Below are 20,770 nucleotides of genomic sequence, written 5' to 3'. Positions count from 1 at the left end.
GCCCTAGGAGAGCAATTCTATAAGCTTAAAGTATTTCTTACTGTGTCCATACAAAGTGATTTATATTATGTATGCTTATTTGTTTGTTGGACAAGGAGAGGAGAAACACACCCAGGGAATTTCATTCTAAGGTAGCTTGATCTGCAAAATGAGAATCTGTCCTAGAAGCGGCTTTCCCGTGTGTCCTGACTAGTTTGGATGAGGCTGAACATTTCTCCCCTTCAAACTGCCTTCAGTAAATAATTTCATTATATTGTAAGAGGCAGTTTCCCTTTTCTCACAGAAATATCAGGTGCCAGCCAGGCCTGATCTTAGGGATGTAGATTCCAGGCTCTAGGCAGGCTAGTCTTTGCATGCAAAGCTCAGATTCTTGTCTTTGGAATGTAGATTCCAAGCTATAGCAGACTGGTCTTTGGGATGCAAATCCAAGTGCTTGTAGCTTGTGAAAGTGCTTTTGATGACATCACTGTATTGCACCCTTTAGAGGTACCATGATCTATATAAGGAGATTTTCAGGGCTCTCTGGGGGGACATGTGTTTGGGAGAACTGAGAGAATGGGAAACACAGGCCTGAGTGTATGTGGAGAACACGTGCTTGAGAGATCCTGGGCCCTCCATGACATAAGTTTCTTCCTTGTAATAAACTGCTACTAAGACCAACCAGCCTTGTCCTCGTTTCCTTCCTTCGCCTGCCCATTGCCATCGACCTCCCTGGAGTGGGGAAACGGCCTGAGACTACCAAACGCGAGCCACGGGAGAGATAGGCCTCTGCCATCTTTTTGCCGGCCCCTTTTTGTGTTTACACACATAGAAATGACAATTTTTTTTTAAAAATTGTTCCGCTTTTTTTTCCCCTCTGGACAGCAAGATGGCAGCCACCTCGGAGCTTTTTGAAAAGCCAAGTATGAGCTTGTTGTGACGGGGTGACTGAAACCTCATGGGAAGAGGGGCGTTCCGGTTCATCCTTCATGACCTACCAAAGTCACGAGTTGCTCCCTACGAGCGGCTCTCCGGGACGGCCATGGCTCTAGAGCCACAGAAACCAGTCCATAATTATCTGACTCTGGGCAGAAATACTTCCATGCTTAATAAGTAAAAAATCAGAAATCCAAAATCGCGCGGCCGCTATGGTGGCCGCGGGTCATCATTTGATTCTTGTAACCAGGTATAGAAACAAATTATTTCAGAATGTCTTTTCAACAGGTCTGATTTGGGGGGTGTAAACTCTACATAATAATGGTGCATCTTTTGTCAAAACAGTGAATCTAATCGAAGTAGATAGAGTGTTAACCAGAATTCATCTGCCTCACAGGCATTGGGAGGGTTGGGAGGGAGGTATATTGGGGTTCTTCTTGGTGAAAAATAAGTACTGGTGAAGGGAAATGTGTTTGATGATTGCATGATCAAGACTTAAACCTGAAAGCTTTGTGAATTTTCCCACAGTGATTCAATAAATTAATAAATTTAAAAAAAAGTGTTCCACTGAATAGTAGTATGACACCAAGAACTAAATTTTTACTTGTATTAGAAAATATTACTGAATTTTAAAAAATACAAATTTCAAAATTTCAAAATTAATATTTATACAGATTTGTAAAAGAAATTCTTCCACAGATTAATTATTCTGAGTCCATAATTCATATGTTAATTCATGATACCAGATGTGTAATTACAAAATAAATAAGTGAACGGGAGCAGCGTGGTCTCTCTTACCCACCACATAAGTTCGGTGGCCATGAGCTGCTTCCCCACCCTGGCCTGCAGTCGCTGCCAACAGACACATCAAGGAGGGAACAGGGTCACCAGACTGGTTGGTGATCAGTTGTCATTTATTCCAATCTTGTCTCCCTCTACCTCCTTCCAGTTTCACCCACTCCCATATTCCTCCTGTCCCTCATACTAGTCACTCCACGCTCCATCTCACAGCCCTGGTCTAGCAACCAACCCCCAATAATTCCAAGTACACCTTGGTCAGGTGGCACAATCAACATACTCAAGACCTTCATTCTAGGGAAGCTTTTCTAAAATAAGACAAAGATCTCTTACAGCCAGGAGATCCACTCAAAGGTGAAATACCACCTAGTGGTGTGTTTCTCCTTTCCTTAGTCCAACAACTATCTTAGATTTACTTACTTCTAAATAATCTTTCTATAAATTTTGTATGAACACAGTAAGAGATACATTAAGCTTGTAGGGTGGCTCTCCTGGGGACATCTCACTATAGATCCCAGACTACAGTGCTCAGGCCAGATTAATCTTCCCTAATCCTAGCAGGGTCCTAATTCAGTCGTTAATATTTGGATCGTGACAGAATGTGTCCAGTACCGTGCTCTTAATTTAGAGTTAAGTATTATGGTACTTGGCCTGGTCCATTTTGATGCCAGGGTAGCGCACAGCTTGACCTAGGTACATGCAGTCCCTCATTTTGATCCTGATTTTGGGGTGCTAGGAACTAAGGGCAACTGAGGCTTAATTCAAGAAAACAGATGCCCAAGAGTGAATATTATCCGGAGTCAACGCCCCAAGCTACAAAAGCATTGCATTAACTGTCTTCCTGTTTCTATGCAAAAAGGACATTGCTCGAAAGTAAACTATGCAAAAGAACATAAGGGAAGGGGAAAAGCAATATTTCACTCACAAATACAAATCCAGAGATTTCTTAGGAATTTGACTTTACAAGTCACAGGTACTGCTTAGGGGAAATAGGTGATTAACCAGTGGGAGAAGCAGAGCACAGAGAAGAGGTTAAAGATAAACAAAGAGGAATGGGAGTGCATCAGGAGCACTATGATGGGTGTACACCAATAAACCTAAGCTCCCTATGGCTAGGGAGAAATGACAAACTAATGTTATCCTACAGGGTGATATGAGAAGGTAGATCACAGAAAGGATTAGTTCTTAGTGGAAAAGCACCATCATATATACCAAAAATAGAACTCTTAATAGACGTCAAACTGCCAGCAACTTGAGTGTGGACTTTCCAGATAACAGAACTGTGAAAAAGTAATGTCTTTTGTCTAGAAACTGCCCAGTACATGGTTTTCAGTTATAGAAGCTCAAATGGATTCAAATTTCCTTTTCCTAATATTCAACATTCCCTGCTCCAATTGCGAATATTTTCATTTATTTCAACTGACTCTACTGATATTTTATCTATATTTCTGAATTAAATGTTTATATTGCTATTTCTTAATTTAATAATTTTAGAAATCATCTATTTCCTCTTAATCATAATAGACTAATATTTAATATGGTTATAACTATTACTCCTACATCTGCTTCCCACTAGTCATTCTTACACCACAATTATATCCTAATTTTGTCTAAATACGTAGTCAATCCTCAAATTATCCCTACTTTGTACTTATTAATTATGGAACTAAATAGTAAACTAAATTTAATTCCCTTATTTGTATATGTTTCTATTTCTACAGGGACTTGATCACTGTCAGCTATTTTCTTGCTTAATTTCTGATTGCTTTCTTGATTATATGGAAATACCCCATTGTATAGTATTACATACTTGGTAATGTTATTTTTAAATTTTAAAGGATTTAAAAATCACATCAATTTTTCTTCCTGATAAACTGTCTCCAGAGGCCCGGAGCTCTCTACTCCGCTCTGGACTATTTGGTCTCAGATTGCAGCAGAGTTGGCTTCTTTGATCTTCATTTTTCCCTTTATACTGATTTCTTCTTGAAATTTTCAAGTTAAAGCCACTCCTTTCTCTATGTTCCTTAAGTTGAATTTTTACCCCAAATAACTTTCAAGGCCAAATGAACAAAAACTGATTTTTTTAGTATTTGAAATTGTTTTTCTTATAAACTCATACATGATTAAAAGCTGATTAGATTCTAATATGCAAATTATTGTGCATCAGATACTTTTATTTATTTTTTTATTTTAGTCATTGTGGTTTTCATACATAAAACATTCTAGCATCACACAGTCCACCAAAGTGTCCGCCTCCCTCTACTGTTGTCTCAGTATTTTCTCTATCCTGCTTCTTCCTTGGCCCTCCTTCCTGTAGAAAGCTTTCTACTGAAGACAAATTATCAGTCTTTCTTTATTTTGTGCATTTGTTATTCCCCTATGTTTCTTTATATTCCACATATAAGAGATATTATTCTGTGTCTGTCCCACTCCTTGCTGATTTCACTAACTAAATACTCTGCAGTTCTATAAAGTAACAAAATAGGAGACTAACACCCAAGAATAGTTGAGATAAGTACCAGGAGGTTCACTCCATCATATGGAGGCCAGCCGCACACGCTAGGGGTAAAGGCAGCTCATATAGAGAAGGGACCACCAAGTAAAGAGTGCTAGGAGGGCCTGCTCAGGATGGGAGATGTGTGCTGAAATTAGACTATAGACCGAACATGATTGCTACTCAATGCCTCTTTTGCAAACCACAGCACCCAAAAGGAGAGAGGGAACAAAAGGAAATGCCCTGCCACAGAGGGAGGGTGGGATGGGGGGGTGGGGGGTGGGAGGAATAATGGTATCAATGGTGACAGAAAATGGGCACTGGTGGAGTGCTTAATCATTGTATAATTGAAACCCAAGCACAAAAATTTGTAAGTCTACAACTGTACCTCATGGTGTAATAAAAATAAAAAAAAATACTATGCAGTTCTATCCACATAGGCACACATCCGTTCTTTTATTATTATTATTATTATTATTATTAAATTGAATAACTGTGAGACCCTTGCAAAGCTGCTCATGATTAGGATATCACAGTGATCCAATAAAAAATGTTTAAAAAATAGTAGGTATCATTCTGTCCTCTGCTCAGTTTGCAATGCATATAATGTATATGTTCAGTAAACATAGTCTTAATCATTTGGTATGATGATTTATAATTTTTAAGTTCTTGTTCAACATCTATAAAGCATACACTGAACCTTATCTACTTAAGCAGTGTAGTGTAATAGATAAGCACATAGGACAAACTAAGGTTACCTATTTCAAAACTCTTCTTGGCCCCTTTCCAGATGTCAACCTGGAACATGGTATTTCTTCACTTCAGTTCTGAAGTTAGTTGAATACAATTTTGAGTACTCTGAGTAAGTTATATTTTGCTGTTTAGGCAGATAATGTTTTTTCTGTAATAATGAAGGCTTGATTTTTCTTGCAATATCAAGTGGAACTCAGGTTTGCCCAAGTATACTGCTATTTGTATACTAGATTTTATGTTAGAGTTATTTATCTTTGTTTTCAAAATGATACTAGACTTTCTTGAAACATATTAAAGCAAAACTATTTTTATAAAACAAGAAGAATTGACTCTTTAGTTTCCCCAGATCTCCAGAACCATGTGACTTACAAAGCAGAATCTTTGGAAATATTGTTGCATTTAAGTGAGGACTTAACTATGCTGTAAAACCAAGAACTAACAGCTGCACTATGCTTAATCAATGTCCAAAAACCCTACATCATTAGTAGGCCGTAATATACAACTCAGTGGAATTATAATACAAATTTAACAAACGAATACTAAAATGAATAAGAAAAGTAGCACTGTATAGACAACCAGTTGTGCTGAGTAGAAAATGTTCACTTTGAGATCTTAATGATTACATGTTATTCCATCTCTCCTTATGTAGAATGAGACAAATTATAATCAGTTTGAAAAAATAAAAAAGTTAATTAGCTATTCTGACTTAATAAGTATAATGGTATTCTTTTGTCACTAAAGGCAAAAAATAAGAATAAACAGCAAGAAGCAAAATAACTTTTCAAACTTTGCAGGAAATTCATTCAAGAATTGATTTGCTAAAATCTTGTGGCATTTAGATTGATCTGAGTCATCTATTAACAAATACTTGAAAGAAAAGAAAATTAATGTGCTGAGAATTTATTTCTTTCCATAATAGTTTCTCCTAACACAGTTTACATTTTACAAAGATTTTTCATAGTCAAATACTACTTGTCAAAAAGAAGGAGTCAAGAAATCCAAAAAGAATCGCTTATGAAAAAAAGAAAATTAAAAACAAGGGATAAAAATACTCAGACAAGAAGGGTTAGCTTGTCATTCTTTAAGTGAATAAAACTAATGACAACCTTTAAAAGAATAAAAAAAAACAATCCTCTGGGAGGCATATGTATAAATTCTATTAAGGGAACTACAAAGAATGAGATATAGAAACAACTAATTAAATTTTTGGGTAGCTCTACAAATGTTAATTCTATAAGTTTGCATTTCCTTAACTTTTTAAACTTTAGTATGAGGGTCAGCTCTTACTGTTTCCCATAAAGTACACCATATTCCAGTTATATTCTTTTGTTTATAGCTTATTGTGGGTCAGAGTCAAGGATTAGAGGACCACACCTGGTAGTGCTTCAGAACTATTCTTCGTGATATGCTATTGGGCTATTGACTCCGAGCTATGCACAGAGGACCATGCAGTACCAGAAATCAAACCCAGGGCTCCAAGCAAAGAATGTCCTCCAGTCCTTTATTCCATATGCCCGGCCTTTAGAGTTTTGATCTTGCTGGTTTCTCTGAGGTGTATTCCTGTTTTCACATTTTGCTTCATTTTCTATGCTGCATTTTGCATCTCGGTGAACTACACTTCCTCTCCTGTTTTTTTGTTTGTTTGTTTGTTTTTGGCTTTTTTGGGTCACACCCAGTGATGCACAGGGAGCACTCCTGGCTCTTTCACTCAGGAATTACCTCTGGCAGTGCTCAGGGGACCATATGGGATGCTGGGAATCGAACCCGGGTCGGAAAACACCCTACCTGATGTTCTATTGCAGGTGTTAACATATTCCTCTCCTGGTTTTATAGGAATATCTGAGTCCAGGAACACAGTCTACCATAATCACCTGAAGATTTTTGTTTTTGTTTTGCAGCCACACCAGCTACACTCAAGGCTCAAGTCACAGGAAAGATTGCGTGCAAAACAAGCATTCTACATACTACATGCTCCAACCCTCTAAGCCTACATGTGTGTGTATATATACACATATGTATATATACTATATATTACTATAAAGAGTCTCCTGCCCCCGCTCCTGGCTGTCCTCACCGGGGCCCCTTGGAGGGGGGCGGGTTGAGTTTCCTTCCCCACCCCGAGCAGAGCCCAGGCAGCCAAAGACCTCCAGAACCAGCCACAGTCATGCTGAGACCACTCTCCACACATCTGGACAAGCCTCATGCATGAAGGAACTGGCAGAGGAACCCAGGTATGTGGATCCTGAGGCTGAGATCTCCAAGCCTGCTTGGATCGGGACTGGGCCTTCTCCACCCAGATCTCCTATCTTCCAGTAGGCAGGCATTATACCCACCAGCTGCTGCCGGTGCCAGGTGGTCCCATCAACGGCCAAGACCCAGAGACTATAAAACCCAGCTCCTGGAAGCACGTGGCCACGTTTGCAGCCTCGTGACATCTTATTATCTCGTTTTTACTTTGGAGAACCCAGCAGGCTACCAAAAGTATCCTGTCTGCATGGCAGAGTCTGGCAAACTTCCTGTGTTGTACTCAATATGCCAAATACCAGTAACAATGATAGGTCTCATTCTCCTAGCCCTGAAAGAGCGTTGAATATGGCTCTTTTAAAATCTTAGGGCTAGGAAGAAGGAGACGTTACTGGTGCCTGCTCGAGGCAATCGACGAACAATAGGATGATCGTGATCGTGATAGTATAGTATATTTAATATATACTATATGTGTGTATATATACATATATATCATTAATTGCTTCTATTTGAGGCATTTCGGTGTAATTTGATTACGCTTCTTACATGGCATAGTCCAGTCTCCACCCAGAATTGGTTAATCTATTGTCAACGCCTAAAATAATCTCTGTTCTCTTTATTCCCTAGAACAAAACCATCACTATGATAGAAAATAGCCCTGATCCAATACTGTTGAGGTATATCCAATGTCTTCTGAGCTAGGTAAGCTGAGATTTGATGCATTTTTGAACACAAATACCAGAAACTTGCTGATATTTTTGTTCTTGAGCAAGGAAATCCAAATGCTAAACTGAGTCACTCACTGTCCACTTGCATTTTCACAAATATTAACATGGATTAATGCATCACCTCCCACATGGCATGACTCTCAGTTTGTAAGAGCAGTTGCAAATTAGATTGTGACACATCTATGTAGAATGGCATGCTTTTTCCAACTTCTGAAAATATAATGCTATAGACAGATTAAGGTAAATATCTCATAAAGTAGTAATATAATGCTGCCTAGACACACACACACTCTCTCTCACTCTCTTCTTTTCTCTCTCTCTCTCTCTCTCTCTCTCTCTCTCTCTCTCTCTCTTTCTCCTCTTTTTCTGTCTCTTCTGATGGAGGGGGATGTACCACACCCAGCAATACTCATTTTACTTCTGGCTCTGCACTTAGAGATCGTACCTGAGAAGCTGAGGGGACTGTATGGAATGCTGGGGGTCAAACCCAGGTGAATCATATGCAAGGTAAGCCCCCTACCTGCTGTACAAACTCCAGTCCCAAATTCTTCTTACTCTTTGTCACATTTACTCTAGATGCTTAAAAACATTCTATAAATTCTTTTTTACAGAATATTTGTTACACAGTTTTGAGCATTACTAAACAGGATTTCATTTTTGCCAGAGTCTGACTTTTTCATGTCTGTAAATTTTGTGAATGATCAAATGACACAGATACTTGGCCAAAAAAAAAAAATTAAGAGTACTTCCTGTTATGTAAACCTTAAAGTGGTACAAGTATATATATAAGCATATTTAAGTATCATGTAAACTTGAAATTTAGTCATATTTTTATAGACATTCCAGATGGTAGAACACCTCAAAATCTTTAAATAATTTTTTAAGCCATGGCATAAACAGTTTTTGCTGGCATTCTAGAAACCCACGCATTTTATTAGCATATGCCTCTCTGTTATATTTTAACAGCCCCTAATAATAACCAAAACAGTAGCACATAAATAGCATTGATAAGTTTACCAAACTATGATGTGGAAAGAAATTATGGTACTGACGTGTCAAGAGCACTGAGGTAGTGTCAGGATGTGTTGTTTCTAGTCTTGTCTTTAGCACTGTGTGATCTTTGACAAATTTTTGGTTGCCATTTCTCTATCTCTTGTATAAGACGTATCACTACCAGGGTTTCTGAAAAGCATAGTCTAGGAGTAAGTGCCAACTACAAGCATTTTATTTGGGAAATGATCCAAGAAAGCAAAAATTAAAAACAAATGAACCAAAGAGGTGGAGAGGGATGTATATGATATCGAGTTGCCCATTATATGGAGCCAGAAGCTCAGAATATTCTGGGGACCAGAGAAATAGCTCGAAGTCTAGATTGCATGCCTGGCATTCTTAAGACCCCAGGTTCAATTCCTAATACTCAGCCCAATATGAGTAGCCCCGGTGCCACTAGGGAGGCCTAAACAAAATAAAAGTAAGTAAAATTAAAAGTCTCTTGGAATACTCATGAAAAAAAGCGGTATAAGTACAATCAACACAGAGGACACCTCGGAAAGAAAGTATTTATTATTTGCTCAATGGTTTGTAAGTAAAGGGTGAGCCTAGGTCTACTAAATCCTTACACTTACAGTTTTAATTGAAGAAGTAAAAATCAGGATTCTACAGGTAATCACTCATTCAACAAATACAAAAGAGCACCAATTGTATTGTCTGCCAGTACTCAGGTTTAAAACCGGGATCCAATATAAAGAAACCAAACATAGTTCCTATTGTTGAGGAATATCTTGGTTCACAGATTGATCTGTGCTGCTTGGTCCACAGATTGATCTCAATTATCATGGAAATAAATATAAATTGTAATTATAAAGAAGAGATACAGGGTAACAATGTGAGGATTCAAATAGATTGTTCAGAAATCAGGGAAAATTGTGCCCCAAAAGGTGATGAGACCTGAACAAAGGAGAAGTAATATAGGCTAAGAAGGGTGGAGAAGTGAAAGCTTTCTGAGCCCAAGGAAAAGCTTGCGCAGTTCCCTGAGGGGAAGTAAAACAATAGAAGTGCAAGATTAAAGGTGGAGAAATTTCGGGTTTTTTTTTTTTTAAAAAAAAGAAAAGCACATACATATTTCGGAAAAAATTAAAGACTTCAGTCTAAGAAAAATTAGATTCTTGAATTGATTAGAGTAGGGATAACAGGACTGGGGTAGAAAGTGAGATGATCAAATTGACACCCCAGAAATTAAAGACACAAAGCTCAACATCATGATCAGGTTTCGAGAGAACTCAGATTTGAGGGGAAAAAACACCTCCAGGGTCAAAAGAAATTGATCAAAAGACAATACACTACTGTAATGAAACCATATGTTCCTTATGGTTTATGAGGTGTTAAAGAATAAAGTTGCTAAGAACAGAGAGGCTATTTGGAAAATTGTACCAGAATCGCTAAAGATTCTCTCATGAGATCTTCATGGAACTAGAGTGCCTTTGGTCTTTAAAGATGTAAACGACTTTTTTGCTCTTTCTATTATTCTTTTAGAATTCACATAAAGTAATATAGGTTCGTTTGAATAATTATATCTAATTTCTTAGATAATAATTAGCCATAATCTCACTGGTCTTCATACAGACATCGCTGCTACACAACTCATCAATCTCTAAGGGAAACAGACAGGTCCCACAGCTCAGGAGAAGATATGAAATAGAAAGTATCCACCTAAGGTAGCAGAAGACACTAGGATTACTGGATAAATCAAGTTTTAGTCAAGCCAAACCAAAGAGGCAAAAATTCAAATTCTAGAAAGAGAATCTAAGAATATTAACTCTGGCAGTATCAGAGATAAGAATTATAGTTAATTATACAATATGGAAGTTAACAGAGTCAGAATTGTCTTCGATACCAGCTGGCATATAAAACTTATTATTAAAAGCAAGCAGATTTTTTGATGCATGGAAAATCAATCTGGTGTTAATGTCTACTCCTGTTTTCAAACTGAGTCTCTTTAAAACAACTATTATAAATTCCTATGATAATTGTCAAAAATGTTCATATACATACGTATATGTACACACATGCACACTTGAACTAATTTCTGGTTTGTTTCTAAAAATTAATGAATATTATAAATATAAGATTCAAGATTATACATTTCAACAAGATTATATCATTCTTTTGATCATTCAATTTCAAGTATCACTGGTATGGTCCATGACGTTCCATAAACCTAGTGCTAAAAAAAAACTACGTGCTTAAGATGAGCTAATGACTCTTCAAGGAGCAATAACCCAGATTGTATGCTCAGAGGTTCTTCATTTTCTCAGTAATTAGAAAAATACAGGGACCCTGAGAGATATTGCAGTGGGCAGGGTTCAATCCCCCAGAACCAAGTGCCAAAGTACCACCAGGAGTGATCCCTGAGCTCAGAACCAAAAGTAAACCCTGAGAAGAGAGAAAGCAAGAAAAAAAGAGGAAGGAAGGGAGGGAGGGAGGGAGGGAGGGAGGGAGGGAGGGAGGGAGGAGATATATTTAAAAATCATGATCCCATGGGAGCTGGAGAGATATTACAGTGGATAGGATGCATGCTTTACATGTGACTGACACATGTTTAATACCCAGCATTCCACATGGTCTCTGAATCCTATCATGGATTTCTTAATGCAGAGCCAAGAGTAACCCCTGAACATGTGGGGTGTTGCCCCAAAACCAAGAATCATAATCCCTGATTCCATCCTTCACTATAATATCCCAGATTCCAAAGTCAAATATTTGCCTTTATATCATGCTAAGCGAAATGAGTCAGAAAGAGAGGGATAGACATAGAAAGGTTGCATTCATCTGGGGGATATAAAGTAACAAAATATGAGATTAATACCCAAAAATAGCTGAGATAAGCACCAGGAGGATTACTCCATAACTTAGAGGCCAGCCGGGTATTCTAGGGGAAAGGGCAGTTCAGATAGAGAAGGGAGCACCAAATAAAGGGTGTTAGGAGGATCCTCCCAGGAGGGGAGATGCATGTCGAAAGTAGACTATGGACTGAACATGTTTGCCACTCAATTCCTCTCTTGCAGACCACAACACCCAAAAGGAGAGAGAGATCACAGGGGATTGCCCTGCCACAGAGGCAGGGGGGGATGGGGGATGGGGGTGGGGGGGATATTATCCATGGTAGTGGAAAATGGGCACTGGTGGAGGGATGGGTATCTGATCATTGTATAATCGAAACCCAAGCACAAAAAATAGTAAATCTACAACTGTACCTCATGGTGTTTCACTAATAAAAAAAAAAAAGTATTTGCCTTTAATGGAAGTTTTGTACTTTATCATTTGAATGAAAGGTTATGAATCAACAACCTTTACAAATTAATTAAATTGTTAGCAATCAAAAACTTAGTGAAATAAGATTTAACTTTATTTAAAACATCACCTTTTCAAATGCACTCATTCATGGGATTTAAAAAAAAATAAACAACAACAACAACAAAATCACCATAGTGTAAGACTATGAGAAGGACAGTAGAAACAAGGGCCAGGAAGATTGGTGCATGGTTGGAGTCCTGCCTCAAGGGCTAAGGAAGAGGGAAGTTGGGATAGAGAAAGGACAATTATGACAATGATGGTTGGAAGGGATCACTTTGGATGGGAGATGTGTGTGGAAAATGGGTTAAAGGACCAAACATGATGTATCTCAGTATCTGTATTGCATACTATAATGCGCAAAAGGAGAGAGACAGTGAGAGAGAGAGAGATTGAGAGAGAGAAGGGGGGGTGAAGAAAATGGCCTGCCATAGAGATAGGCTGGGGTGGCAGGGGGCAGAGAGTATTAGAAGGGATACAGGGAATATTGGTAGTAGGAAATGTGCACTCATGGGGGGATAGCTATTAGAACAGTGTATGACTAAAACCCAGTCATGAAAGTTTTGTAAGTGTATCTCACAGTGACTCAATTTTTAAAAAATCACCTTTTCTTATTAAATTATTATACAAAGACCTGCCCCCTATTGCACATCCCAAGGTAGTTTTCTTAAGTTAAAATTATATAAAGAAGTAATTATATTTTATCTACTTGAAAAAAAATTTAGGGTTCCTATATCCATGAGAAAATATTTCATGGATACCAAATCACACATAAAATCTAAAATTGCATGACCATATAGTAAATGCCATAATTTTGTAATACATAAGTCTTAATAGTTTCTGGGGAAAGTGTGCATTGGTTCCAGGGAGCTCTGCAAAGTGCTCCCTGCCTCTAGATCCAATACTGTGCCTACTGTAAACCCAATACTGAACACTAGTTTCACTTTCACCTTTATTGAAAAAGCAGAAATATTTTGGATTTCATCTGTTAATGAAAACAGGTTCTAGTAAAGTAAGTTTTTCAGAAATACATTAACACAAACTTTCAGGAAGTTGGATAACTATTTCTTAAACCAAAACAAAGTCAAAAGATAACTCCCTTTTAAAAATCAAAATACAATTTCACTCAAGTATTAAGAAGTGGGTAAAGCCCTCTGTAGACTAATTTGTGACTTTGTTGCTCTTGTCAAGGATCAAACCCAGAAATTCATACTTATACTATCATGTGATCTACTATGATATTACATCTCCGGCCCAATAATTTGCATTGTGGGGGGTTTATAAAGGACTTAGCTAACATTGGGAGAGAAAAATAATAAATACTTTTAGTTGTAGTTTAACATACAGCAGAAAAGGACAGAGTCTATGAATGTAACAGAATCTGACTAAGAATCACAAAATTTAAAAAGCTGATGTATAAGGCTATACATATGAAACAAGCAACATTATAAAGCAACATTAATTTAACAAAAAAGCTGAATATGGATTAACAAAATAGTTTTTAAAGCAAGTGCAACTGAAACTTATAAATATAGAATTATTTACAGAATAATCTTTCCTTTCATCATCAGCAACTCAAATGTTGGACTAAATAAAATCAAAAGAAATGTGTGACAAATTGATAAAGACCTAAAATAAATTAACTATTTCATGTGAAACCAGGCAGAAATGTTTTGTATAAAAAGCAATTTATATAGGATGATAGTTATTCGGTTTGCTCTCACAGACACTGAAATACTGATATCATTAATGAGCTGAAAATTTAATAATAACTTACAGAGGAGTTTTTTAACCTAGATCTTCATAAAAACACAAATAGAAAAGTGGAAAGGACATTAATCCTGCTCCAGTCCCAATAATAGAAGTGCTATGGGCGGGAGGAAAACAAACCTCCCTTTGAGAAATCTGCAAGAAAAAATGGTGATCTTAGGGGATAATAATTTCACTTAATTGTATTCCTAAACAGTATTAAAATGTTAAATGTGTATTATGTATGTTTATGTATACTCTATGACAAAAAACTATAACCTTTGAATAGTATGTTCATTGAAAAACTCTTCCATGGGACCAAGCACAATACTTTACATGTTAAAAGTAAATTTTCTAAAACAAGTATAAAGTTTTAATTTTTCCTTGATAAATTAAACATTCTGAAAAGGAAACTTTCAGAACAATTAACACTGTAAAGCATAAAGGTAAATATCCCTGTGGGGGGAGGTGGCGGAAAAATGAGAAGAAAAAAATCCCTCGGTCTATACTTTTATAGGTAACATCCCTTAAAATGGGAGATTCTCATAAAATTTTTATTTATAACTTATAATTAATAAAAACTCTTTCATAAAATATTAATAATAGTAATAGAATATTGACATAGCATGCAAGCTACCAGGAGGTGTGTTAGTCATTTCTCATATATTATCTCTAATGTTGGTCCTATGAAAGTCAATCAAATAATCCTTACTCTGTTCTCCAAATTCCATAGCCACAAACATTAGGACTATTGAAACATCATGTTTAGAGTTGGAAGACAGATAATATCCTTAGGATTGTCTTCAAAACAGACTTTAGAAAATACAAATAACCACTTTTATAGCTGATACTATATTGCTGAAGAAGAATAAGAATGAATTTGAAGAGTATCCCTTTCAATGTAATAGTTCCATCCCCAAAGGTCGGTCCCCTGGAAAGGATGGCTAAGAGAATTTAGAGAATGCGATCATGTGGTCAGTACCAAACTTTTGATATGCCTGGGACTAGAAAGGTAGTACAGCAGGTAGAGCACTTGCCTTGCACACAGTCAATACAGATTCAATCTCATGCACCCCGTATGGTCCTCTGAGCCCCACCAGAGAAATTCCTGAGCACATAGTCAGGAGTAACCCCTGAGCATTGCCGGAGTGTGACCCAAAAACTGAGAAGAAAACCCATAAGCAAAAAAGCAAGCTCTTGATATGCTTTAAGATAAATGTTTGTTGATGAAATAAATAAATCAATGTGTTAGGAAATGAATCAGATACTTTCTTGGATACAGGAAGCATAAATAATAACTATACTAATTCTTTTTCATCATTACTTATTAACAAATAAAATTTGCTAAACTATCTTTAAAACACTGCACACTCTTATGTATAGTGTATTTTTCTCTATCTATTGCTCCTTTTACTTTGAATAGGGATTTCGTTTGCAGAATAATCAGTCACTGTCCTCCCATCGTTGATCGATTTGCTCTAGAAGGCCCAGTAACATCTCCATTGTGACAATTGTAACTGTGTTTGGCATATCAAATACATCATAGGTAGCTTATCAGGCTTTGCTGTGAGGGCGAGATACTCTTGGTAGCTTGCCGGGCGCTCCAAGAGGGGCGGAAGAATCAAACTTGGGTTGGCCATGTTGGCCACTTGCAAGGCAAACGCCCTACCCGCTGTGCTAAAATTCTGTTTACTCAATAGTAAGCATATTACAATTAATATGCTTCTCCAAGAGGGGCGGAGGAATCGAACCTGGATCAGCTGGGCTGGCTGCGCGCAAGACAAACGCCCTACCACTGTGCTATCGCTCCAGCCCATGACATATTCAATATGCCAAACACAGTAACAATAAGTCTCAAAATGGAAACATTACTGGGCCCACTCAAGCAAATCTATGAACAATGGGAGGACAGTGTGTATTGTAATATGCCAAATGTGGAAACATATAAAAGTCAGATAAAACTGCATAAAGTATTTCAGGTCTTGGAGAGCATCATGATAGAATCTCAAATACCCTATTGTTTTAGATGTTTAATGGATCTTGCCTCCTAGATTGCATTCCTAAATTTGTATTTTCTCTAATCAGAAACCATGTTATATACGTGTGTATCCCATGCAGTATTTGGCAAAGTGTTAAATATTTCCTAGTCTAAATAAACACTTGATGGTTATAAACATTCATGTAGTCATAGAATTGGAATTACTAATGACATTCTCATGTCCACTAGCACATCAAAGAGGATGTGTTACATAAGATATCACAAGACTAATAAAGTTATATAGCCTTACATTGGTTAACACTTTTGGTTATCATTGACTAGAATTTTTTAAGCATGAACTTTTACAGCACCATCTTAATGTTGCCCATTTAACTGATGGTTCATTTTGGCTCCCAAATACAGCTCTTGCTAGCAAAAAAGATAAAAATCTCCTTTGGAGCCATTTTATCATGGCTTAAAATACTTTGAAATGTCGGTTCAAAAGGAAGCTTTTGCCTGTGTTGACAGCACAGTTCCTTTGAAGAATCCCCATATGGAAAATCCATTAAAAAAAAACCTTTTGAAACTTAATACACAGACACAGTGACAACTTAAAATGAACTATAATTATTGTCACCTTCTCTAATAAAAATAGAATTCTAGAAAGTGAAGTTCTAAATCATTTGGAAATTAAAACTTGAACTAGAAGATCCTTTCAGAAAAGTGAAGATTATAGGAATTCTCATAAATGCATATTGCTGTGGGGTAGCAGAGAGAAATGGGGAAATGTGTCTGAAAATACATTCCATAGAATTCAAACTATATGATATTTTTAAAAAGGTAAAGCTAGGGGCTGGAGCAATAGCACAGTGGGTAGGGCGTTTGCCTTGCACGCAGCTGACCCGGGTTCAATTCCCAGCATCCCATATGGTCCCCCGAGCAACACCAGGAGTAAATCCTGAGTGAAGAGCCAAAAGTAGCCCCTGTGCTTTTTGGGTAGGACCCAAAAAGCAAATAAATAAATAAATTTTTTTAAAAAGGTAAAGCTATAATGGGGGCTGGAGTGATAGCACAGTGGGTAGGGCATTTGCCTTGCAAGCGGCTGACCCGAGTTTGATTCCCAGTATCCCATATGGTCCCCCGAGCACCACCAGGAGTAATTCCTGAGTGCAGAGCCAGGAGTAACCCTGTGCATCGCCAGGTATGACCCAAAAAGCAAAAAAGAAAAAAAAAGTAAAGCTATAAATACATTTAAAATATTTTTTTTCTTTTCTGGAAAGAACCTTTCATTTCTTTGTTAACCAACCTCAAGTCTTCTTTATATATAGTACTTTTGAAAATCTTCTTAGATTCAGCTCCAACTTTGTGGACATTCTAATCAGAATACCAATATTTAATACATTTTTCCTGACAGAAAGCTTTATTGCTAAATAATGGGTTGGAAAATACACATATATATATGACTTTTTAAAGAAAAATATCAGTACAGACCTCAAAATTATATGTTGAGCTAATTTTTTAAATTGTTTTTATTTATTTATTGAATCACTGTGGGAAAAGTTACAAAGCTTTCAGGTTTAAGTCTCGGTCATGCAATGATCAAACACCTTTCCCTTCACCAGTACTTATTTTTCACCACCAAGAACCCCAATAAACCCCCCTCCCACCCCTCCCAATGCCTGTAAGTAAAATGAATTCTACTTAACTCTCTATCTACTTGATTACATTCATTATTTTAGCAAAAGATGCACCATATTGTTTAGAGTTTACACCCAACAATCAGAAATGCTGAAAAGGCATTGTGAAATAATTTGTTTTCTACAGCTGGTTTGAGAACCGTTACTGTGGCCACGCGATTTTGGATTTCTGATATTTTACTTATTAAGTCTGTAGGGATTTCTGCCAAGAGTCAGATAACTACGAGATTAGTTTCTGTGGCTCTGGAGCCATCGCCATGCCAGAAAGCCGCTCATGGGGGGCAACTCGTGACCTCAGTAGGGCGTGAAGGATGCCAGGAACGCCCCCCTTCCCATGAGATTGCAGTTGCCCCCGTCACCACCGGCTCATACCTGGTTTTCCAAAAAGCTCCGAGGCAGCCACCATCTTGCTGCCCAGGGGGATGGAGGCAGAAGGGAGCAACACCTCTTCCCTCCCAGGGAGGCATGGTACCGTGGATTAATGCATAGTTCATTCACTCTTCTGCCACAAGTTGCCCGGGCTCTGCATTAAGTCCTTGTGCCTCTGGAGCCATGGCCGTGCCAGAGAGCCAACATGTTGAGCTAATTTTAATATTACTCTATCACTCACAAATTTTCAATGACTTTGTCACTTATCATATAAAAAAAAGAAACTTTTTATGTAACAATTTTTTTCTGAAATTTTATGAACTGAAAACATTTGAACAAAAGGTTAGTAATGTGATTAGAAAATGAAGTACTTGTTGGAAGATTAGAATCCACCCAGCTGGGTTTGAAAACAGTCTTCTTTCTGCTGCAGTCCAAGTAAGTGATCTCCAGGTATTGATTACTGATAACAAGTCAGGTAATCTTATAACATGTGTCCTATAGTATATATGCTCTTCATACAGAATAACTTGGTGGATGATGATGATGATGATACCTAAGATAGATTTGCTAGCTTACTTGGCCTCTCAAGTTTTCAGTTATTTAGCCATAAAAAGATGTTTCCCCTTTAATGTAAAATTTTAATATATTTTAATACATAAATTAATGAAATTATTAAGTATTCCAAAACAGTTTTATTTAGAGAAACACATATTTAAGGAAAAGGTAAAGGAAGATTCAATGACAGCTATTCATATGTATGCAAAATCAGGAACAAAATAAGCAAAAACTAAAAATACTTTAGATGCTTTGTAATAGCATACTTTCATTTTGCTTTCTCTTTCTCCATAAAAATAAAAATATTTAAAATTTTGACAAGTTAAGCAGCTGAATTTCTAAAGAAAGAATCTAATCTAGATTCAAGCTTCATTTCACATCTTCAGCTTAAAGAAAAAGTACAAAAAGGAGTTGGGAAGAAGAAGGAAGAGACCTATGAATTGCAAGAGGGCACAAAATAATATGTCTCAAGAAGAAAAGTTTGATCAGCATGATGGATTTCAGGTTTGCCTACACTTATTCGCATTGCTCATTCTTTCATTAAACTAATATTTACTGAGTGATTATGTCATACATCATCCTAGGCACCATGAATACAGCAACCAAAACAAAAGTTAGCCAAAACTTTTTCCCTAACCCATTTCAAACAATCAAACGAAATAAATAAATAAAAACATATATATGTTGATTGCAAAGTATTTAGGAGAAAAAGACATGCAGGAAGGAGCATACAACTGTTAACAGAAAGAAAGTCACATTGAGGAGACATCTGAGTAAAGTCTTAAGAAAGAGAGTGTAAGGGAAAGCTATTAATATATCTCAAAACAAGGATTCCAGAAACAGAAAGCAATCGCGAAGCCTCTAAAGCAGGGCATTCCTAATGTGTCCAACAAATGGCAAGCTAGTTTAGTTTCAGTGAAATAAACAAGGAGAAATAGAGGAATTTAATGAAACATGAAAGGGTCAGATCAGTATACAGCTCTTCTACTTCAAAGTAAGAGTTTTGCTTTTTTCTCAGAGTGAATGTCTTTGGAAGGTTTTGAGTAGAGCTGTAGTGTGCTATGTCATATTTTAAAGAATTATTCAGACTGTGTTCAGAATAGATTGAAGGGAAATAAGTACTAAAGCAAGAGACCAATTAGATGTCTACTGCAATCATCTTGGTAAGAAAAGCTAAAGTCAACAAGATTTGCTAATGGCCCAGCTGTGGATTGTGAAAAAGAAAAAGCATGTATCAGGAATGTCTCAAAAATTTCTAACCTGAGTAACTGAAAGAACAGGGTTACCTGCACCTGGGATATAGATGAAGTGGTAGAGTACATGCCTATTACATACAAATCTCTGAGTTGTATAACTGGCACTGCACACCCTATCTATGCACCCAGGGCCAGAGTGTGACTCTAGTGTCCCCCAACACTGCAGGACCCAAGTACCAAACAAGTAGGAACACTGGGTCAGGCACAGTTATCTGTGGCCCCCTTAAATCAAAACACTTTCAACTCTATGATACAAGTGTTTAAATATGCAAAATACAGAAACAACTCAATATCCATAAATGATTATTTTTTTCTGTTTAAAAAAAATGAACAGAAGATCTGAACAGACACTTCATCTTAGAAGGCAAACATAGCTAATAGGTGCTTGAAATATGCTCATCACCATTCATTGTTAGAAAAATGCAACTCAAAGCATAACAAGGGTCACAGAGTTAGTTCAATGAGATGGAGTGCACAATTAGCATGCACGATCCTTAGGTTCAATCCCCTCTGCCACATAGTTCCCCCAAACACCACCAGGATTGAGCACTGAGGGCTTGACGTAACCTCAGAGCACTGTAGAGCTGGGCCTCAAACTATAGCTGAAACAGAAAACTATATAAACACCAAAAGTAAGTGTTGGAGATGATGTGAAGAAAAAGAAACCGGTATAACGGTTGATGGAATACAAATTGATGCACTCCCTATGGAAAACAGTATGGAGTTTACTCGGGGGAAATTAAAGTAAAATAGATCTACCACAAGATCCACTTACGGGTTTCTATCCAAAGAATATGTAAGTACTAATTTGGGGAAAAAATAAATAAGTCATATGCACTCCTAAGCTCATTGCAACTTTACTTATAATAGTCAATATGTGAAAC

Source organism: Sorex fumeus, unplaced genomic scaffold (genome assembly GCF_029834395.1).
Source record: "Sorex fumeus unplaced genomic scaffold, SorFum_2.1 ptg000006l, whole genome shotgun sequence".
Lineage (NCBI taxonomy): Eukaryota > Metazoa > Chordata > Mammalia > Eulipotyphla > Soricidae > Sorex > Sorex fumeus.
This window is presented reverse-complemented; position numbering follows the sequence as displayed.